Raw genomic sequence first — 24740 nt, forward strand, 5'->3', positions numbered from 1 at the left:
GAAGAATGTGGCAAAGCCTTTCACTCTCGTTCACATCTTACTGAACATACAGTGATCCATAATGGAATGAAACCCTACAAATGTGAAGAATGTGGCAAAGCCTTTCTGTTTCATTCACGCCTTACACGACATATGGTGATCCATACTGGAGAGAAACCCTATAAATGTGAAGAATGTGGCAAAGCTTTTCAAACTCGTTCACGCCTTACTCGACATATGGTGATCCATACTGGAGAGAAACCCTACAAATGTGAAGAATGTGGCAAAACCTTTCAAACTCGTTCACACCTTACTCGACATATGGTGATCCATACTGGAGAGAAACCCTATAAGTGTGAAGAATGTGGCAAAGGCTTTCACTGTCATTCAAACCTTTCTCAACATACACTGATCCATAATAGACAAAAACCCTACAAATGTGAAGTATGTGGCAAAGCCTTTCACTCTCAAAGGCGATTTGCTGTACATACAGTGATCCATACTGGAGTGAAACCCTACAAATGTGAAGAATGTGGCAAAGCCTTTCAAACTCGTTCATGCTTTACTCGACATATGATGATCCATACTGGAGAGAAACCCTATAAATGTGAAGAATGTGGCAAAGACTTTCACTCTCATTCACACCTTTCTCGACATACACTGATCCATAATGGACAGAAACCCTACAAATGTGCAGAATGTGGCAAAGCCTTTGTGTCTCGTTCAGATCTTACTCGACATACAGTGATACATACTGGAGAGAAACCCTACAAATGTGCAGAATGTGGCAAAGGCTTTTCTCAGGATAGGAGTCTTATTGTACATCAGCGTATCCATACTGGAGAGAGACCCTTCAAATGTGCAGAATGTGGCAAAGCCTTTAAGTCACGTTCAGATCTTACTCGACATACAGTGATCCATACTGGAGAGAAACCCTACAAATGTGCAGAATGTGGCAAAGCCTTTACGTCTCGTTCAGATCTTACTCGACATACAGTGATCCATACTGGAGAGAAACCCTACAAATGTGAGGAATGTGGCAAGGCCTATCACTTTCACTCTGGATTTTATCGACATAAGGCCATGCATACTGGGGAGAAATCTTACAAGTGTGAAGATGTGGCAAGGCCTTTCACTCTCATGTAGGATTTGCAGACATAAGACCATGTATACTGGGGAGAAATTCTACAAATGTGAAGAATGTGGCCAAGCCTTTTGCTCCCATTCAAAGCTTGTTGAACATATCAAGGTACATACTGGGGAGAAACCATAAGTGTGAAGGATGTGGAAATGCCTTTTGCTCTTACAATGGATTTGGTAGACATAAGATGATCCATACTGGAGGGAAAACCTACAAATATGAAATATATTGAAAAGCTTTTTACTCTCATTCACTACTTGCTCAACATGGCAAGATCCATACTGTTGAGAAACCCTACAAATGTGAAAAGTGTGGTTCAGCTTTTTGTACTCATGGAGTATTTGCTGGACATAAGACCATCGATACTGGAGATAAACCGTGAAGAGCGTGACAGAGGCTTTCACTCTATTAGGATTTGCTGGACATGAGACCACGCATACTGGGGAGAAATCCTACAAGTGTAAAAAATGTGGCAAAACCTTTCACTCTCACAATGAATTTGCTGGACACATGACAATCCATGCTGAAAAGAACCCCTACAAATGTGAAATATGCAGAAAAGCTTTTCACTGTAATTCACTATTTGGTTGACATGTCAAGATCCATACTATTGAGAAACCTTACAAATGTGAAAAGTGTGGCAAAGCTTTTCACACTCATAAAGGATTTGCTGGACACAGAATCATCCATACTGGAGAGAAACTCTACAAATGTGAAAAACACGGTAAGCCCTTTGCTCTCATATACAACTAACTGGACATAGGAGAAACCACATTGAGATAAAACTATATAAATGAGAGGAATGAGATAAAGCCTTTAGCTCTCATTCAATATTTGGTTGACATATGAGCATCTATATTTAGGGATTCCCTATAGATGGGCAGAATGGGGTAAACCTTTTCACTGTTATTCCAAGTTTTCTCAACATCAGACAATTTATACTCCAAATTTTCAGTATCTCTAATAACTGGAATATCATCTATCTATTTATAAACAATACAGACATGGAGAAAAATTTACAAATGTAAGGAGTACCGTTATCTTTACTCAAACCACAGATCTTTTGAATGTACAAATGTAAAACATGTCTAAAGACATTAACCAGCAAAAACTTTATTTGACATTAGACTGCATTGTAGAGAATCTACAAATTTAAAGAATGTGGACTAGCCTTTGTTCAAAATATATGCCATTGGAAACACTAGGGTATTAAGACTGAAAACTTTACAGATGCAATTTATATGGAAGCTTATTTACTGAATGTAAGTTGAAATAAATATCAAATATTGAGTGGCATTAGAAGATGGTTTGTTGTTTGTTTCTTTTTTAGGAAAGCATAAGTATATTCTCTGTATAATTTTGGTTTTACACTGACAGAATTTGAGGATATTTCAAAAAGCAAACCATATTGATGTAACACAACTCCCATGATGCTATGCCTTCATTCGTACTGTTTATGTAAAGGCATGGGGTCAGTTGTTGGTATGTTAGAGCTATGAAAGGTCCTTGTATAGTAGGTCATCAGCACTCATCTCATGTTTTTCATGGAGAATGAAGAACACTGGTATGTAATCTCTTTTAAAAGATTGAAGTGAAGAGGTTTTTTGTGGCTCACATTAAGCATTATTGTAAGTTTGGAATGAAGTGAGTGCTCAAGATAACATTTTTATTTGGAAATAAATGACAAAGAATCATTGAGAGTTTTAGAAATCATTTGTCTTACTACTTACTTGCAAATGAGATAATGAGGCCAGAACATTCTTGATGCATCTTCATACTATCAATACTTACAAGCCATAAGTGTAATTTGATATAATATAAAGAAATATTTTCATAGACATCTGAGCAAAGATAATTGCTCCCTTAAAATGTATATATTATAAGTTTATGTTTAGTAAATAATCAGATTCAGTTTTTAAAACTGAAGAAAGCTTTTCACACATGGATCACACTATCAGAAGAACAGAAATGCTTGAATATTTGTAATCTGGTTTTGCATACAGTGAAATTTGAAGGTTTGTTTAGGCTATGTAAATTTGTTTCTTTTAATGAACAGAATTGTTTATAAAGTATTAACATTTGTTGTTCACTCAACAAATTGTTATGTTGCCATAAGTGTTTATCTATTCTATCTTACCCAAGACTGTAAGTATATAATGACCATATACCATTGAGTAACTTATGGAAGGATGTCTCTAGTGATCCTTTTTTTATAGGTCATATTTTCTTCCTTTTTTTTAAGTTATATGTCATTTTGATTATTGTAATAAAGATTATACAGGAGTATAATTATAAGACCTAATTTTCTGAATCCTGACTATTGTAAATACTTATATATTAGGTTGGATTTTGACTCTGATGCCCGGGCTGGAACACAGTGGAAAATCCACAGTCACTGCAGCCTCAACGTGATGGTATCAGGCCATCTTTCTCATTTTAGCCTCCTGAGTAGCTGGTGTCACCAACATTTGTTTTCATGCCCAGCCAACTATTGGATTCATCATTAAGACAAGTCTCACCAGGTTGCTCAGGCTGGCCTGGAAGCCCTAGACTAAGGCAGTCTGCTGTACTTTGCCTCCCAAATTGCTAGAATTTTAGGCATGAGTCACCATGCCCAGTCTCCTGTTTCATTTCTAGTCATCTGACACTGTGTTGGAAGCACTTGTCCCCTCATGTCATCTACCTCTAACTCCTGTGGTTTGGGTTCTGGGCTCTGGAATATCTTCAACATTTATATCTTGATACCCTTCCCTTTCCACTCTTTTGCCATAAATACAATGATTCTTTGTAATTTCCTTGTTTCACTCTGGAGAGACCAAATGCTCATATGGAAACATTAACATCGCATGGTGTGTGAAACAGAATCTCACAACACTTGCATTCATCACCTGGCAGCAGGAAGTGGTTCCAAAATTATTGACTGATACACTTTGTGTCATAGCTAATTTTATACCATTATGAGTTAATACTGCATCTTTACATTTATTTGCACATTTCTCAACTGCTGATGGTGCCATATATACCCTGTAAGTGCATAAATTATAAGTTTACCTTTGTATGATAGCTTTGTATGTGTTTTTGATAGTAAATGTCAAAATAGACAAGAATATACTTCTACTGATGTCCTCATGACATATTTAAAGTATATTTCTAAACTGTGGTTCTGTGCGTTTCTTTTAAATGATCACAAATTGTCAAAAAAAAATGCAGTGTATTTGTTGAAAAAACGTAGACCTATGCAGGTCAAACCCATGTTCTTCATGGGCTAACAGTACAGTGAGAAAAATAGATGTGGAAATAACAAGACAGTATAATCCTGACTAGCCCTATTTGATAAACAGCCAAGCCAACATAATTATGAATATAATAAATCAACATAATATGTAAGATAAATATAAAATTAGATTGAGCTGATAACAGCACTGTTGTGTGGAAATATTAAGCATAATTTATATACTCAAAGTGTCAAAGTCCAAGTGATAAAAATTATGATTACAATTCTACATAAATGGTTAATTGAATGTAAAATAGGAAACATTTCCCATTTATGTAGTGCTTTGAGTAAATGTGTGAAAAAGTAAAAATAAAAGGTCATATCCAAGCTGGGCTTGGTGGCACAGCCTGTAATCCAGCGCCTTTGGGAGGCTGAGGTGAGTGGATTGCCTGATCCCACGGGTTCAAGAACCACCTGGGCAACTTGGTGAGACCTCATCTGTACAATAAATCAAAAAAAATTACCTGGGCGTGGTAGTGCACGCCTGTAGTTCCAGCTACTTGGAAGGCTGAGGCGGAAGGACCGCTGGAGCCTGGCAGGTCAAGGCTGCGGTGGCTGGGAGCGGCCACTGCACTCTAGTCTGGGCGACAGAGTGAGACTCCAACTTAAAAAAAAAGTCATATCCAAAGATTTGTTGATATATGAGTTTGTAAAATAACCACATATAAATTCCTAAATTTTGAATTAATGTGTGTCAAAAATAGAAAAACAAAACAGTATTAAAAGTAATATTAGTCAAACTGTGTGATAGCAAACAGAAAACAAACAAAAAAAAACCAAACCTCTAAAAGCAGTGAGGGGCAAGGCAAGGTGACTCAGGACTGTATTCCCAATACTTTGTTTGGCTGAGGTAGGAGAACGTCTTGAACCCAAAGGTCTGAGAGCAGTATGGGCAAATCATATCTATAAAAAATTAAAAAATTATTGGGTGTGGTAGTACAAGTTGTCCCAAGGTACTCAGATGTCTTATGGGAAGCATTGCCTGAACCCATAGGTTGAGTCATAAACACGCCACTGAACTCTAGGCTGGGTGGCAGAGAGATGCCACTCAAAAATGTGTGTGTATATAAATTCTAAATAGAAATATACAAATAAGTCTAAATTAAAATTACCAAACAAAACTACACGAAAAGCACTAAGGCTTTTTCCAAAACTTATGTTTTCTTGAAAGCAGTGAAACTAGTGTTAACAGTGGTGATATAAAGTATTATGAAAGGTAGAATCAAATATGTTTAAAGAGTAGGAAAAAAGAAATATTTTCCAGATAAAATACCTGAGAGGTTTGATTACCAATAGCAGCTTCTAAGAAGCATACTTTAAGGAGACAAAGTCATACTGCTGTATGAAAATATAATGGAAGTGAAAATGTAAGGGACATAATGAGGGAGAATCAACTTATGGTGGACACTGAGTTACAGACACCGTGTCAATGGCAACGTCGGATTTTGAAATATTTAGATAGAATAAAAGTGTAGTTTCACCCATTTTATTTAAATATAACAGAATTCTGTGCTTCCTAAATGACAAATGGAAGAATCATCTAGTTTTTAGAACATTATCCATCACTGACTTAATATGTGATTGGTCTTCCATTGCATACAAAATTGGCTATTCTTTTATCAGAACTCATCTGTAATTAAGGACTTACTGTGTATACAACACTGACTCCAAGACTCTGAACAGTCTGAAGGGCTGGGTCATCTCTGCCTAACATGGGTGAGGAAGACCTGCAAGAAGCAAACACACTGGAAGACAAAGTCTCTCTGCATGTGTAAGCTACAGTCTCCAGTGAGAAACAGCAAGGTCACTACTTGTCTTCCACCACTGTGGCTTGATTGTATAGTGCATTTACATATATGTCTTATTCTCCTTTTAAACTTTGTATTCCCTTGAATTCTCAATCTTTTTAAAAAGTCACTATCACACTGCTTTATTTTTCTAGTCCTTATTATGTATAATATAATCCTATTTTTTTTTCAGGTTTTTATGGATTTCCAACTTAAATGTTCTTTTGTGCAGAAAAGTTTTTTTTCTCCAGAACAAAAATAGCTGGTGTCAATGTCATTGTCAGGCTCAATTGATAAACTGAATAGAGAATATCAACTTAGTGATACCATTTTAAACTTTCTTCCCAAAATGTATTTTTATTACTTTTTATTTCTACTGTTTTTCATGTGTTTCAGAAATATTATATACTACTTTCTTATCCAGTGATTTATAAATGCATAATTCTTTTCTAAAAGTGTCACAAAATCATTTTAATCTGTTAACATGATCATATGACTTTCTCACTGATTCTGTTAATGTGACTAATTTTGTTGCTGGATTCCCTAATGGTGATTCTCCTATTCTTTCCTGACATAAAGGGAGATTGGTCATGATGTAATGTTGCATCTTGCTGACACAATGTTTCTAATAATTTTTACATTTCTACTTAAATGTGATTTTTCTATGGAGAACGGATATGAAACACTTAGTATAGTATAGAAATTGTGTGTTGACATTATCCTCATCCTGGGAAACCAGGTTTTCTATTCTCTTCTATTTCTTTTTCTTTTCAATATTATTTTTATTTTAAAATGTAGGAGCCAGGCTCAGTGACTCAGTCTCAATCCTGCGCCTTGGGAGGCTGAGGTGACTGGATTGCCTGAGCCCGCGGGTTCAAGACCTGCCTGGACAACTTGGCGAGACCTCATCTCTACAATAAATAAAAAAAAATTAGTCAGGTGTGGTAGCACGTGCCTGTAGTTCCAGCTACTTGGAAGACTAAGGCGGAAGGATCACTGGAGCCCAACAGGTTGAGGCTGTGGTGGTTGGGAACGGCCACTGCACTCCAGTCTGGATGACAGAGTGAGACTCCAACTCAAAAAAAAAAAGTCTGAAAAGAAAACAAGTGGCATTGCATATCAAAAAGACCAGAAAACTAAACTAGGGTGATGTTTGCTTTAAAAACACACCGAGGGTCGGGCTCAGTGGCTCATTCTGTAATCCGAGAATGTTGGGATGCCAAGACAAGTTGATTGCCTGAGCCCACAGCATTTGGTGCAACCTCATTTCTACAACAAATCAAAAATTAGCAGAGCATGGTAGCACATGCCTATAGTTACAGCTATAAGGTTGAGGCAGAAAGATCGCCAGAGCCAGCAGGTTAAGGGTGCTGTGACTGGTAGCGAGCCACTGCATTCCAGTCTGGGTGACAGAGTGAAGCTCCAACTCAAAACAAAAAAACACAGAAACCAAGGCAATACAAGTTTAAAAGTAAAACAGGACATATATGGAAAAAACCACTGCCTAGTAAGCCAGGACGGGCCTTATTGTGTCTCCTGGAGACTGAGGCTCACACATGAGTGCAGAGGAGACTTTGTCTTCCAGTGTGTTGGTTCCTCAATCCACCCATCTCACACATTTCACGGAGAGATGACCGATCCCTTTGAGGGTTCAGTCGTACAGTTAATGTCTATGGACTGAGGCCTTTAACACAATTCAACTCTGATAAAAGAGTAACCAATGAAATTAGCACCTGGAAGCCAATCACATTTTAAGAAGTTAATGATGGATAATGTTCTAAAAACCAGATGATTCTGCCATTAATAAAATTATTTAGGGGGCACAAAATTTGCTATTCTATTTACATAAAATGTGTGAAATACACTTTTATTATATCTCAACATTTTAAAAACTGATGTGGGCAAGGCTCGGTGCCTCAGCCTGTAATCCCAGTGCTTTGGGAGGCCGAGGTGAGTGGATTGCCTGAGCCCTTGGGTTCGAGACCCACCTGGGCAAGCTGGTGAGACCTCATTTCTACAATATATCAAAAATTAGCCAGGCATGTTAGCACATGCCTGTAGTTCCAGCTACTTGGAAGGCTGATGTGGAAGGATTGCTGGAGCCCAGGAGGTCGAAGCTGCAGTGGCCGGGAGTGGCCACTTCATTCCAGTCTGTGTGACAGAGTGAGACTCCAACTCAAAAAAAAAAAAAAAAAAGAATAATCTGCTATTGATAAATTCTCTCAGATATTTTTTGTTTCCTTCGAAAGTATTTCGAATTACCTTTATTCATGAAAAATACTGAGTGTTTAAAAGCAAGTGTTGTGAGATTCTGCTTAACAAACCATGTGTTACTGCTGTCTATATGAGCATTTGGGCTCTCTTGAGCCAATCAAGGAAATCAGAGAAAGAAAGTGTGTATATTGCAAAAAGGTGGAGAGAAAAGGGTCTCAAGATAGAGATCTTGAAGACATTCATCAGCTAACAAGCACCACACCAGAGGAGTTAGCAGCAGAGGACTTGATGGAGGGGAGTATTTCCAACAGTGTCAGGTGACTAGAAAGAAGACAGAGAAGAGGTTGAGTGTGGAGACTGATGCCTGTAATCCCAGCAATTTAGGAGGCTGAGGTGAGAGTATTGTCTGAGTCCAGACATTCAAGAACAACCTCTACAATAAATCAAAACATTAGTTAGGCATGGTGCCACATGCCTGTGGTTCCAGGGACTCAGGAGGCTAAGGGGGAAGGATTCAGCCCAGCAGGCAAAGGCTGAAGTGGCCGTGAGCCTACCACTGCACTCCAACCTGGGTGACAGCAAGACTGACAAAAAGAAAAAGACACCAAATCAGCAGTGTCAAAAAATATTTCAGCATTACACAAGCTGACAGAAGTGTTCTAATTACAGATTGCTTTTCACATCTTTTATAACAGGAAACTTTCTACTATAGGGCACTAAAACTAAAGCATATAGCAGAAGTAGAATGGGTCCATAGGGAAACATTTTTTGAAAAATGAGAATGTAAAAGCATCAGACAGAAATTTAGATGTGTTTCTGAAAGCTGCACCTTGTCCAGTCTCTCCCGCCTCCCCTCCATCTCTTCCACCTCTGTCAGCCAAGACAGCAAGAGCAGGCTCTCCTCTTCCATCTTATCCTCAGCTTCTCATGGTGAAGATGGCAAGGAAGAACTTTATTTTGGCCCACTTTCATTTAATGAACAATAAAGATATACTTTCTTCATGATTTTCTATTTGTTTTCTGTTTTGAATTCAGTGGATTCCTGTGCAGGTTTGTGACATGGGTATGTTGTGTGGTGGTGACATTTAAGCTTCTGTTAAACCCACCACCCAAACAGGGAAGATGGTGCCCAATAAGCAGTTTTTCAAGGCTTTGCTCCCTCCCTCCCCCTTCATCACTCCTTAGTGTTTGCTTTTCTCATCTTGATGTCTGTATGTGCCCAGTATTTAGCCCTCAATTATATGTGAGAACATGCATTATTTGGTTTTATCTTTCTGGGCTAATTTGTTTACATTATTGTAAAACTACAATTTGTAATACACATAATGTATGAAGTATGTTAGTGAAGTGTCACGAGGAATCCACATGCAGAATCAATGGCATTTCATGTCTCTGGGTATCTTCAGTCTCTTACATACAGCCACCAACTCCCTCTAAGAAAAATATTTGCTGGGCTTGGTGACTCAGCTGTAATTCCAGTAATTTGGAGGCCAAGGCAAGTGGATTGCCTGAGCCTGTGAGTTTGAGAACCACCTGGGCAACCTGACAAGACCTCATCTCGACAATAAATCAAAAATGAGCCAGGCGTGATAGTGCATGCCTGTAGTTCCAGCTACTTGGAAGTCTGATGTAGAAGAACCACCAGAGCCTCACAGTTTGAGCCTGGATGGCTGGGAGTGTCTTACTGACATCCAGTCTGGGGGACAGAGTGTGACTCCAACTAAAAAAAAATTTTTATACTTAATTATGAAACATTTATTACACACTGAAAACTGTCTTGTTTCTCTGTTCCCTTTAATAGAACAATACAAAGTCAAAGGAACCCCCTGACTTATCAAATTTTACAAGTTATCACCTTAACAAATTGGCTCTGTAAAATCAATAAAATGAAGCATGCTAATTCTACAAAGTGACATCAGTTGAGAACAAACATGGAAAGTATTAATTGAAAAGCAACTAGGAGCCAGGCTCGATGGCTCAGCCTGTAATCCCACGTTGTTGGAAGGCTGAGGTGAGTGGATTGCCTGAGCCCGTGGGTTCGAGACCTGCCTGGGCAACTTGGGGAGACCTCATCTCTACAATAAATAAAAAATCAGCCGGGCGTGGTAGTGTGTGCCTGTAATTCCGGCTACTTGGAAGGCCGAGGCAGAAGGATCACCGGAGCCCAGTGGGTTGAGGCTGAAGTGGCCGGGAGCAGCCACTGCACTCCATCTGGGTGACAGAGTGAGACTCCAACTCAAAAAAAAAAAAAAAAAGAAATGTAACTAGGCCAGGCTCTGGTTCACCCTGTAATCCCAGCACTTTAGGAGACCATGGCGAGTGGATTGCCTGAGCTGCTGAGTTTGAGACCAGCCAGGGAAACTCGATGAGACCTCATCTCTACAATAAATAAAAAATTACCAAGGCATGGTGGCACTTGCCTGTAGTTCCAGCTTATTGAAAGATTGAAGCAGAAGAATCGCCTGAGCCCAGCATTTGAGGCTACCGTGGCCAGGAGCATGTCATTGCCCTCCAGCCTGGGTGACATAGCAAGACTCCAACAACAGCAAAAAAATTACTTGAAATTTCTAAGTAGACTAAATAATGAACAGTGTATAAACCTGAAATAGTGTATGGCCTGGTGGACTGGGTGGGTCATCATGAGTCCTCCCAGACATGGTACCCCCTCATGACATGACACAGATGAGAGGCAGAAGGGTGGAGAACATTTCCCCACCTAGACCTTTCTCTGACCATGGCCTCCTGTGAACAACTGGACAGCATTATTAGCCAGAAAGGATGCAGGACTGGCCAGTAGGAGGCACCCAGGGAAGGAGTAGAGTGCTGGAACTGACCCTTCCTGGTGGACTCTTTTCAGCGTGGGTCTCTTTCCAGCATGGGTCCCACCACTGTGCCTACAGCATTTTATGAGGCTGTTCCTGTTTGACCTGCAGGAGTTCTTTCAGGTCAGTTTATCCTGGGCCTGGGCTTTGGAGGATGACATGGCACTGAGGCACCTTCAGGTCTCCAGGTCTCAGCTGAGATGGATAGAGTGTGATCTCTCCCTGAGGTTAAGTCCACCACCAAGTCCACTCCCATTTCACCTTCTGGGGCAAAGAAGACTTGAGCACACAGGCCCCATTAATTGACCTCTCTGGGCTTTTATCCCCTTCTTCTCCTCTACAAACCTACTGAAAACAGGGCAACTGGGCCCCAGGTTTTACTGAACATATCTCAGAGACTGGGCAAGGATGAGGGCTAGACACTCCAAGTCCCTCTGCCACACTGTCCTGCACCTGCCTTTGAAAGTACCTGAAAGTAACCAGAGAGGTCACAGTCATCTATGCGAACTGATGCCAATAGCCCCAGAAAGCAGCAGGCAATCCTTTAATCCCTAACACCCACCCTCCCACGGGTGGCAGCACATGCCCTGAACAAGGGAGTGGAAAAAAATTGATGTCCCAGATGTAGGCAGAATTTGGGAGAGGTCCATGGGGGACCACAGCCCAGACACAGAAATCAAAACTTCAGTTGAGTGTGGCAATATTCAATCCTCCCATGGCATGGAGTCACAACCCCAGAGGTCAGGGGGATTCAATGCCTAGGAGAATCACCCCATAGTGGAGACAATTCCATGTTAGATTGTCATAGGAGCTTGGGTAACAGTGAACGACTCTCCCACCAGAGGTCTTTACTAGGTCTGAAGGTGAGGTAGAGTAGCCCTGGGTTGAGGGCATGATGCAGGGAGCCCCAAGCCAGTCTGAAACTTAGGACACCCATCACTGGAGAAGCCTGAGTTGTTCCAACAGCAACCATGTCCCAGGCTGCACACACCCTTACCACTGGGATCAATTTCCTGCATGGGTGTCTTTAGTGTTAGAACAGGGTGCCATATAGAAAACCCAAGAATTCCAGGAACCAGAGTCCTGGCCACCCTGTGAGGGCCAGATGAGCTCAGTGAGGAAGTTGATCAAGGTAGATAGCCTGGCTCTTCCCAGCCCACCAGTTCAGCTCTAGAAAACAACAGAGCAGGCTGGGTGCAGTGGCTAACTCCTATAATCCCAGCAATTTTGTTGGTTGAGGTGAGAGAATTGCCTGAGCCCACGAGTTGGAGACCAGCCTGGGCAATGTGGTGAGAGCTCTTCTCTACAATAAATAAAAAATTAGCTGGGCATGGTGACATGTGCCTGTAGTTCCAGCTATTTGAAAGGCTGAGGTAGAAGGATCAACTGAGCCTAGCAGGCAAAGGCTGTGGTGGCCGAGAGCATGCCACTGTACTCCAACCTGGTTGACAGAGTGAGACTAAAACCCCCAAAAAAAGCCATGTGGTAACTCCTCTCAATCAAGAGTCCTCCCCCAATGTCTCCTTGCTGGTCTGATCCCAAAGTTGAAGCACAACTTCAGATTGGGGGTCCCATAGATTGCATAGTAGTAGTCTGGTTTCTGGGGACCTGAAGGCTCAGGTGTGGCCAGCATACCCCTGGCTCAGAATTGACCATGGTTGTTTGGTGATTTCCTTCTTAAGTTTGTTCTCAAAGCTCCCCACACATCTGGAGATCATAAGCCAATGTTTTCCATGGTATGGTTTTAAACAAGGATGCCGGGTTTCTGTCTTCCAGATCTTCCCTTTGAGGTTAGTACCACAGGACAACCTCACCCTGTTTCCCCACTGTGGCTCCAACACCAGGACCTGTCCATCCCACTAAATCTGAGATAGCCCTCTTCCTTATGGAGACAGCTGCATATTAACTTTCTTATGGGAAAGTGATCCAAATGGCCCAGAAAAACTCAGGGTAGCATGCAGAAAGCGGCTCCAAATCTCCACATAGCGCCTCAGCTCTGTGAAATTAATGTCAACAAGGAAGTTGGACACTTGGAAGCCTCTGGATGAGAGGGTGAGTGTGGCATCAGCAAAGTCTTAGCCAGCCAGCAGTAGGTCTTGGTCCTCATGCAGGTCAATCCATGTGACAGTGTCTTTCTTAAAGGGCACAAGTCTTAACACTAAAGGATCCAACCTGGCCTCAATCTGACTTCTGGGAGAAAATGTGATTTAGGGACACCTAGGATGATCATACAGGGAACCTGTGGCCCTGACCAAAACTAGAATTTGGTCCAAGGCAGGGAGAGAACCCTTGGAATAATGTGTAGGTACCTGGGGCCCACTCATGCCCAGCAGGGCCAAACCAGTGATATCACCAGGCTTGAAGAGCAACCAGGACATCGATGAGGGTGAGCAGAAACCCACAGACCAGCCATCAACCTTATCCACTCAAGGAGGCAGTGATGGCTGAACTTCCATGCCCCGAATGTCCATTACCTGACCTCCAATGAAGCAGAAATCTGAGACCAAGTGCACAGTCCTGGGGCCATGATGTCAGGATTTGGTACATGCTCCAGATTATAGGAATGATGAAAATTTTCAAGTGTGGGCCCAGGAAGCCAAGTCTGTAGGTCTGCCATACTTGGGGGGTTCTTTCATGGTTAGAAATTAAAAATGTGTCCTCACTTTGTGCAAAGATGCTCTACGTTAGGGACAAGAGCTGCATCCGGGAAAAGATTTCCTAGCTATGCAAGAATAGGATGTAGCTGCATGTCACAGTCAGTAGTCTGTCTTTTTTTCATCTAGTTGCTGAGAGTTTCTCTGGGTTTTTTGTTTGTTTGTTTATTTTTTGAGTTGGAGTCTCATTCTTTCATCCAGGCTGGTTGACAGTGCCAACCCTTCCACTCAGCCTTCCAAGCATCTTAACTACAGGCACACCCTACCACACCCAGCTACTTTTGTTATTTTTAATTGTAGAGATGAAGTTTCCCCAAGTTGTCTGGGCTGGTCTCAATCCCCCGGGTTCAGGCAGGATTCTCCATTTTTTTGTTGAGTCTGCAACTTCCTTTTTCTTATCTCATTGTGCTTTCAGGAGAACAACAACAAAAAATAAAATAATTCTAGCAAATGAATTCTCAGCAGTCCCTTCTGCAGCCTGCTCTGCACAGTGCTGTCTTTGTACAATAGTGAGTGTCCAGATCTCTCCTAACTGATAGAGTTCTTACAGTAGTGAATATCCAGATCTATCCTACTGGATGGACATGGGTTCTACGATCTGGCTTAGTTATGGCATCATCCAGATCCCCACAATGTCCTTTGGGAGGTCTAGACAATATGTGGTTGGGAGCCAATTTTAGAAGCTTATCTGCTCCAGGATTATGGATTGCATAACATGAGTCTTGCATATTCTCTCTCCTTTTTTTGTTTTGAGTTGTAGTCTTATTCTGTCACCCAGGCTGCAGTACAGTGGCATGCTCTCAGCCATGCCAGTGTCGACCTGCAGGGCTCATGCGATCCTTCAGCCTCAGTCTTCCAAGTAGCTGAACTATAAATGAGTGATACCAAGTGTTAGCATACTGGCAGACAGGGTGAGGGTGTAGAGGTGCAGGGAGATGCACAGCACTGCCAGGGCTGGCAAGCCGGAGGTGTGCACTGGGAACCCAGAGATCCGAGTGAATTGCAAAGAATTGCAACACACAGAGGTGAGAGAAGAAAATATTTATTTAAGAAAAGCTCACCCCCTCAGATAGGGAGTGGGCCTACACTCTAGGTGAGTGTAGCCTTGTAGCCCCCTGAGTTTTGGCTTAAATTCTTTTATTGGAGATGTTGCATGTGACTGCAGTGACTGTTGTGACTTCCTTGTCGACCACCTGTGGATGTCTTGGAGATCCTGTGGCACAGAGACGTATTAATGTTCACCCACATTATCATAGCCCCTAGAGAAGGGTATGACAAGAATTCTTATTCTCCTATATCTTCCCAAACGACATTCCTTGGAGCTAATGGAGTATGCACTTCCTCCTTATCTCCTAGGCATTCGCAGTAGGTAGCTTTGGGGGGTCCTTGACTTCCCTATAGATAGGGCCCATTCTACTGGAAGATTAAGTCCCCACCTGCTCCCCCTCTGGGCAGGTCATAACTTTTGTAATTACATGTTTCATGACTTTTACAGTCCATGACCAATGTATGATGTCTTAGGCCTTGTAAATTCCCTTTACTCTAGGCAAGCTTGATTGCCACTATGAGATACCTCTGGTACCTGGAAGTCTGTTTCTGAAAAGACAAAGTTGGTAAAGTTAATTATACCTAAAGTGTGCATTTCTCCAAAAGCAGAGCTTCTACTTTCTCATCGTTGTGTCAGCATTTCAGAACAAGGTGAAAAATGGCATCCCACTCTCGATCTATCTTTTCACCAAGCCTGGCTCTTTTTTTGATTACTGTAAAGATGAGGTCTTGCCAAGTTGCTTGGACTGGTCTTGAACCCACAGACTCAGGCAATCTACTCGCCTCAGCCTCCCAAAGTGCTGGGATTACAGGCTGAGCCACCGATCGCAGCCTACACTCTTTTATACACGAGCATGGGGGGGGGGCATATTTCTTGCCTCCTTTTATTTATTTATTTATTTTTTAAATTCTTCTTTAGGAGGCTTATTTCTTTGGTACTTGAGTGTGGCAAAGACCAGTTTGTCCATCATGTCACTGGTGAAAGTGACTCTCTTGCAGGTCAAAAATGTAGATGCACCTTGACAACAAACACAGGGAACATTGCAGTGTTTTGCAACCACTGCAGACTGGGATGGAGTCCTGGTGCTCAGCGACCAAGCCACCAGGTGCCACTCCTGTGCCAGAGTTCCCAGCATGCTCCGTGATGTGCACCACACCTGCTCTTCCCCTCCCCCAATTCGGGTGCAGGGAGGCAACTCAACCTCAAAATGATACAATCAAAAAAATGCTTTTCTTTTTTCTTGCCTCCTCCAACTCCATTTGATTGCATCTGTTGTCACTCAAGATTAGAAGGGTGGTGGCCTGTACCCTTATCCAATCAGCGGATCCTAGCTCGGAAACTGCCCAATGAGAGAGAAGCTGAAAGTGAAGGGACGGTTTCTGGGTTCTGACCAGGACTTTTGTATCCTGTGACTTCAGAAGTTCTGCATGATCTCGTAAAGAACCACGTGTCTTTTTTTCTTTCTTTTATGCCCTATGACATGCAGGTCTGAGGTGTCCGTAGGGAGCATGCTGGGGCACCCAGAAACTGAGAGATAGCATGGGGGTGGGTGGGAGAATGGGAAGCAGGATGGACCCGGATGACCCAGTTATGGCAGACCAGCCTCCTTCTCACCTCTGATCCTGGAACCAGCCTCTCCAGTGTCTCGGACCTGGTCCCCTCTGAATAGGGTGGGTGTAGTCCGGTCCCCAGGGTCCTGTCCCCATGGCGACCTCGCCCCACCAGAGGCCTCCCCAGGCAATCCCGTGCTCTGGATGTGCAGGAACCAGGAGTGTTATGGAAGGACCCTGGGGAAGCGGCTGTGGTCCTTGTCCTGTCCCTCTCTCTTCTTCCAAGATTAAACAGAGGGTCTGGCACAATGTTAAGGAATTCCCTTAGAGCAAAAACGGATCTTGAATCTCTAAGTCACCAGTCAGGTCTCTTGGTCAGCGGTCTCTGGAGGGCCTGGGAGGAAAGGCAAGGAGAAAGGGCAAGGGGAAGCTGACCATGTGCAGGTACTGGTTAGCCCCATAGTCATCCAATCTGGGATATCCAGGTGGAATTTCCTAGGGCAAGTCATCAGGGTCATTGGCAGTTTGTCACCAAGTCCAAACCGGGTTCTGCCTTCAGGAACAGCCAAAGTCAAGACAAAGAGTTGGAGCAGGGGATGTGACTTAATTTAGAGGACCACTAAAACCGATAAGATAGCCAGTCTCGATGGCTCAGCCTGTAATCCCGCGTCTTTGGGAGGCTAAGGTGAGTGGATTGCCTGAGCCCATAGGTTCAAGACCCGCCTGGGCATCTTGGCAAGAATTCATCTCTACAACAAATCAAAAAATTAGCCGGGTGTGGTAGCACAAGCCTGTAGTTCCAGCTATTTGGAAGGTTGAGGTGGAAGGATCGCCGGAGCCCAGCAGGTCGAGTCTGCGGTAGCTGGGTGCGGCCACTGCACTCCAGTCTGGGCGACAGAGTGAGGCTCCAACTAAAAAAAATAAAAAAATAAAAAAATAAAAACCCAAGAAGATGAGGGGCCTGTATCCTAAAGACCCCACTTGGGTTGTTTGTGTGTGTTTTGGGTTTTTATCCAGGTCAGTGGTGCGGGGGGGGGGGGAGAGGATTGCTGGAGTCCAGAAGTTTGAGGCTAATCTGGACAACATATCACATCCATGTAACTATAAAAGCTGAAACAAATTAGCTGAGATTGGTCGCACTTGCCTATAGTTTCAGACGCCTGGGATCCTGAGATGGAAAAATCTGTTGCACTCAAAAGGTCAAAATTGTCACACGCTGGGTGGAGCCACTTCAAGCCTGCCTGGGTTATGCAGTGAGACTCAGACTCAAAAAATATATTTAAATTAATTTTTAGAAAATAAAGGTCGGTCTGGTGCAGTGACTTAGGCCTATAATCCCAGCACTTTGGGAGGCCGAGACAAGAGGATTGCCTGAACCTACGGGTTTGAAACCGCCCTGGGCAACATGGTGAGACCTCATCTCCTCAATAAATCAAAAAATTGGCCGGGTGTGGTAGCGCACGCCTGTAGTTCCAGCTACTCGGAAGGCTGAGGCGGAAGGATCGCCGGAGGCCAGCAGGTCAAGGCTGCAGTGGCCGGGAGCAGCCACTGCACTCCAGCCTGGGTGACAGACTGAGACTCCAACTCAAAAAAAAAAAAAAAAAATTGCATTGTATGTATACCACATTTTCTTTATCCATTCGTTTGTGGACATTTAAGTTGTTTCCTTATCTTGACCGTTGTAAATACTGCTGCAATAATATGAAAGTGCAGATATCTCTTCCAGATATGAATATCAGTACCTTAGAATATATATATACCAAGAAGTGGGATTGTTGTATCATATAATCATCCTATTTTTAATTTTTAAGGAACCTCCACACTGTTTTCCACAGTGGTTATTCCCACCAGGAATGTACACAGGTTGCAATTTCTCCATATTCTTGCCAACATTTGTTATCTGTTTTTTTAATTAATAATAGCCATCTTAACAGATATGAGATAATAATAACTATAGTTTTGGTTTGCACTTTTCGATGATTAGTGATGAAGAGCATATCTTCATATACTTGCTGGCCATTTGTAGGTCTTTTTTGGGATAATTGTCTATTTAAGACCTTTGCCCATTTTTCTTGTTGGTTTAATTATTCTTGTTACTGAGTTAGAGGAGTTTCTTATATATTTTAGATATTAACCCCTTATTTGGTATACAATTTACAACTACTTTCTCAGTCTCTAGGTTATCTTTCTAGTCTGTTGAGTGCTATCTTTTCTATACAGAAGATTTTTGTTTTATATAGACCCATTTGTGTATTTTTGCTTTCGTTGCCTGTTCTTTGGAGCTATATAGATAAAATCATTGCCATGATATATGTCAAGAAGTTTTTCCCTATGTTTTCTTCTAGGGGTGTGACAATTTCAGTTCTTACATTTGTCTTTCATCAATTTGGCATTGTTTTTTGTGTGGAGTGTAAGAGTTCTATTTTCATTTTGTATGTGGATACCCAGGTCTCTCAGGACGATTTGTTGAAAAGGCTACCATTTCCCCATTGTGTATTTTTGGCAACCCATTTCAAGGTCAATTGATAATGCATGCATATATATATTTCTGGGCTCTCTATTCTGTTCCACTGTTCTACGTGTTTGTCTTAATGCCATTATCATATGTTTCAATTACTGTAGTTATGCAATATATATATTAAATTCAGGAAGTATAATTTGTCCAGGTTTGTTCCTCGTTCTTAAGATCTCTTTGGCTATTCAGGATCTTTTGTAATTCCATATGAATTTTAGGATTTCTTTTTTCTATTTTTGTGAAAAATCTCATCAGAATTTCGATAAAGAATGCATTGAATCTATAGATCATTTTAGGTAGTATAGACATTTTATCAATATTAAGTCATCCAGTCCATGAACATAAGATATCTTTTTGTTTGTCTCATTTCAATTATTTCAGTAATATTTTTTAGTTTACAATGTACAAGTCTTTAACATTCTTAGTTAAGTTTATCCGTAAGTATTTTATTCTTCTCAGTGCTATTGTAATGGAATTGTTTTTCTAATTTCCTTTCAGACAATTTCTTGCTAGTGTATAGACATGTAACTATTTTTTTGCTTGTTGATTTTGTCTCCTGTAATTTTACTAAATTCTTTTATTAGTTCTAACAATTTTTTATGCACCTTTAGGTTTTCTTATAAGACCCTGCCATCTGCTAACAGGGACAATTTTGTCTTCACTTTTTCAATTTAGATGTCTTTTATTTCTTTTTCTTGACCAATTGCTCTATCTTGGATTTTCAGCACAATGTTGAATACAGGTGGTTACAGTAAGCATCCTTGTCTTATTCCTGATCTTAAAGGAGATGCTCTCAATTTTTCACCCTTGAGTCCTTGAGTATGATGTTAGCTGTGGGCTTGTCATATATCACCTTTATTATATTGAGGTACTTCTATTCCTAGTTTGACAGAATTCATCAGTGAAGCCATCAGGTCCAGATCTTTTATCTTTTATCTATCTATCTATCTATCTATCTATCTATCTAATATGTGTGTGTGTAGAGAGAGAGAGGAGTGTGTGTGTATGTTTATATCTATCTATCTAGATAGATAGATAGATAGATAGATAGATAGATAGATAGATAGATAGATAGAGATGTTCTGACTCGCTCACCAGGACTGGAGTGCAGTTGTAAAATCATGACTCACCGTAGCCTTGAAATTGTGGGCTCAAGTTATCCCACTGCTTAAGCCTCCTGATTAACTCAGACTACAGTTGTGCACCACCATGCTTGGCTATTTATTTTTTTTTTGTAGAGACAAGGTCTCACTATGTTGCCTAGGCTGGTCTCAAACTCCTGGGCTCAAACAATTCTCCTGCTCACCTCAGCTTCATGAGGGGAGTGTGTGTGTATGTGTGTGTTTTAAAAAACTGATTCACATTCTTTACTCATTATTGATCTGTTTAGCTTTCTATTTCTTCATAATTTAGTCTTGGCAGTTTGTATACATCTAGGAATATATTCATTTCTTCAAGGTTATTTAATTTCTTACTGTATGATTGCTCATAGTAGTATCTGTTCCTAAACATGTTCCTGAACAACCAGTCAAAGAAAAATTTAAACATATGACAAACAAAAATGGAAATACAATATTCCAAAACTTATGAGATGTAGCAAAATATGCTTCAAAAGATAACTTTATAGCATTAAACACCTACATCAAAAAAGAATAAAGATCTCAAATAAACAATCTAAACTTACATCTCAAAAAACTAGAAAAAAAATAAACTAAGCCTAAAATTAGTGTAAGGGAAGAAATAATTAAGATCAGAACAAAAATAATTAAAATAAGGACAAGAAAAACAATAGAAAACATCAAAGAAACTAAGTCAGGTTCTGAAAAAGCTAAGCAAAACTGATAAATTTTAAGCTAGACTAAGGAAAACACAGAAAATATAACTCAAATAAATAAAATTAAAAATGAAAGATAAAACATTATAACTGATATCATAGAAATAAAAGTATCATAAGTCACCACTATGAAAAATTATATGCCAACAAATGATATAACTTAAAAGAAATGAATACATCTCTGGACACATAAAACCTACCAAGACTGAATCATGAAGAAATAAAAAATAGGAAATTTGAACAGACAAGTAATGAGTACAAGGAATGGATCAGTAACTTTTTCTCATCAAAGAAAAGCCCAGGACCTAATGGCTTCACGGCTGAATTCTACTGAATATTTAAAGAAGAATTAAACCAGTCCTTCCCAAACTCTTCCAAAATAAAAAAGTAAAGAGTATACTTTTAAACTCATTTTATGAGATCATCATTACTTTGATACCCAAGTCAGACAAGAGCACTATAAGAAAAGAACATTATAGGCCAATGTTCCTGATAAACATAAATACAAAATACTAGCAAATCAAATTTAACAGCACATTAAAAATATAATTTACCATGACAAAGTAGGATTTGTCCCTATGATGCAAGGATGGTTCAGCATACACAAATCACTATATGTGACATACCATACTAACATAATGAAGGAAGAAAAAAATATGATCATCTCAACAGGGGCAAAAAAATTCATTTAACAAAATTTAATATTCTTTCATAACAAACTCTCAACAAATTGTTATAGAAGTAATATATGTAAACATGATGAATACATGTAAACATGACAAGCCCATAGGTAACATCATACTCAGCAGTGTGAAGTTAAAAGTTTTCATTCCAGGATCAGAAATAAGACTAGTATGCACACTCTCACCACTTCTGTTCAACATAGAACTGAAAAGTTCTATCCAGAAGACAGGTAACAGAAGTAAATAAAAGGCATCCAAATCAGAAAAAAGTAAACTTTTGTTTGCACTTAAATGATGTTATAAGCCGGGTTCGGTGGCTCAGCCTGTAATCCCGCACTTTGGGAGGCTGAGGTGAGTGGATTGCCTGAGCCCACAGGTTCGAGATCCGCCTGGGCAACTTGGTGAGACCTCATCTCCACAATAAATCAAAAATTAGCCGGGCGTGGTAGTGCGTGCCTGTAGTTCCAGCTACTTGGAGGGCTGAGGCGGAAGGATCACCGGAGCCCAGTAGGTCGAGCCTGCAGTGGCCGGGAGCGGCCACTGCACTCCAGTCTGGGTGACAGAGTGAGACTCCAACTCAAAAAAAAAAAAAAAAGAAAAATGATGTTATATATAAAAAATATCAGACTCCACCAAAAATGTTAGAACTAATAAAAAGATGCAGTAAAGTTGAAAAATACAAAATTAACATGCAAAACTCAGTAGTGTTTTTATACACTAGAAATGAACTATCCAAAATATAAATCAATGATCCATCCCCCTTTAGAATAACTACAAATAATAAATTATTGAGGAATATACTTAATCAAGGAAATAAAATATCTGTACACTGAAAACTATAAATATCAATTAAAGAAACCAAAGAAGACACAAATAAACAGAGTTCTCATATTTGTGAATTGTAAAAATTAATATTATTAAAAATATACATACTACCCAAAACAATCTACAGACAATACAATCCTTATCGGAATTCCAATGACATTTTTCACAGAAATAGAAAAAAAAGTTCTAAAATTCTTATGGAACTACAAAAGACCCCAAATAACAAAAGCAATCTTGAGGGGAAAAAATTCAAAGTTTAAGGTATCACAGTACCTGACTTCAAAATATACTACAAAGTTGTAGTAACCATAAATGCAATCACATAGACCAACAGAACAGAATAGAGAGCCCAGAAATAATTCCACACATTTACACTCAATTGATTTTATAAAAAACTGTCTGGAAGACACAATGAAGAAAAGACAACTTCAATAAATGGTGCTGAAAACTATTCACAATAGCAAAAACATGGAACCAACCTAGATAGCCATCAGTGGTAGATTGGATAAGGAAAATGTGGTACTTATACACTTAGAATACTGCCAAGCCATAAAAGAATGAAAGCATGTCTTTTGAATCAACATAGATGCAGCTGGAGGCCATCATTTTAAGTGAATTATCACAAAAACAGAAAACTAAATACTGCATGTTTTCACTTATAAGTAAGAGTTGAACACTGGGTACACAGAGGCAAAGGATAGGAGCAACAAACATTGGGGGCTTCTAAAGGAGGGAGGGAGAGGGTAAGGGTTGAAAAACCACCTATCAGGAACCAAGTTCACCTTCTGGTATGGTGGGCTCAGTAGAAGCCCAAACCTCATCATAACGAAATATGCCTATATAGTAAATCTGCTCATGTACACCTTGAATCTAAAATTTAAAAAATAAAAAAAGAAATAATTGCACTAAAACACACACAGGGGGGTAAATGGAGCTAGGAGAAACAGATGTCCACATGCAGAAGAATGAAATTAAATTCTTGTCTCAACACTATATGAAAATCAACAAAGAATACATGTAAGACTTAAACGTTAGAGCTAAAACTGCAAAACTACTACAAGAAGATAAAGGGTAAAAGCTCCATAACATTTCTCTGGGCAAGGACTTTTAAAATTTGATCCCAGTTTTCTCTTTCCATCCAGCTCTGAGCAATGGGCATCTCTTAGGACAACTGGCACAAGCGCTGCAAGACTGGGGGCAAGAGAAAGTCCTACCACAAGAAGCGCAAGTATGAGCTGGGACGCCCCGCTGCCAACACCAAGATTTGTCCCTGCCGCATCCACACAGACTGAGTGCCGGGAGGTAACAAGAAATACGGTGTCCTGACGCTGGACGTGGGCAACTTTTCCTGGGGCTCTGAGTGTTGTACTCACAAAACAATGATCATCGATGTTGTCTACAATGCATCCAATAATGAGTTGGTCAGTACCAAGACCCTAGTGGAGAACTGCATTGTGCTCATTGACACAGCACACCATACCGACAGTGGTAAGAGTCCCACTATGCACTGCCCCTGGGTTGCAAGTAGGGGGCCAAGCTGACTCCTGAGGAGGAAGATATTTTAAACAAAAACCAATTCAAAAAATTTCAGAAGAAATATGATGAAAGGGAAAAGAATGCCAAAATCAGCAGTCTTCTGGAGGAGCAACTCCAGCAGGGCAAACTTCTTGCTTGCATTGCATCAAGACAAGGCCAATGTGGTAGAGCAGATGGTTATGTGCTAGAAGGCAAGGAGCTGGAGTTCTATCTGAGGAGAATCAAGGCCGGGAAAGGCAAATAAATCCTTTTCCCTAGCTCATATAATAAAGCCATTTATTATACTGTAGGAGAATCAAGGCTGGGAAAGGCAAATAAATCCTTTTCCTTAGCTCATGTAATAAAGCTGTTTATTATACTGTAAAAAAAATGGATCCCAAAAAGCACAGGCAACAAAAGCAAAATTAGACAATGAGATTATCTCAAACTAAAAAGCTTCTGCTCAGCAAAGAAAACAATCAACAGAATGAAGAGACGAAATGGAAGAATACATTTTCAAACCATATGTCTGATAAGAGGTTGATATCCAAAATATATAAGGTACTCAAACTATTCAGTAGCAAGAAAACAGATAATGGGCAAAGGACCTGAATAGACATTTCTCAAAATAATAAAATCAAATGATCGATAGATACATTTAAAAATGCTCAATATCACTAATCATCAGGGAAAAACAAATCAAAACCACAATGAGAACCTTACACCTGTTAGAATGACTGTTATACAAAGGACAAAACATAAGTGTTGGCGAGGCTGTAGGGAAAAGGGAACCATAGCATTGTTGGTGGGAATTTATATTAGTACAATCATTATGGAAACAGTATGGTTTTTAAAAAATTTAAAAATAAAAGTAGTTTTATGATTACTGTATCATGGTA

General features: G+C 40.3%; 1 pseudogene across 1 annotated transcript; it reads left to right on the forward strand.

Annotated features, from left to right (window-relative positions):
• Positions 1 to 23477: 23477 nt before the first annotated feature.
• Positions 23478 to 24108, forward strand: LOC103276104 (annotated as a pseudogene). Its single transcript, XR_505351.1, has one exon. The product of XR_505351.1 is annotated as a 40S ribosomal protein S8 pseudogene (transcript).
• The last annotated feature ends 632 nt before the right edge of the window (positions 24109 to 24740 follow it).

Source organism: Carlito syrichta, unplaced genomic scaffold (assembly GCF_000164805.1).
Source record: "Carlito syrichta isolate Samal-C Ts95f unplaced genomic scaffold, Tarsius_syrichta-2.0.1 Scaffold315927, whole genome shotgun sequence".
Taxonomy (NCBI): Eukaryota; Metazoa; Chordata; class Mammalia; order Primates; family Tarsiidae; genus Carlito; species Carlito syrichta.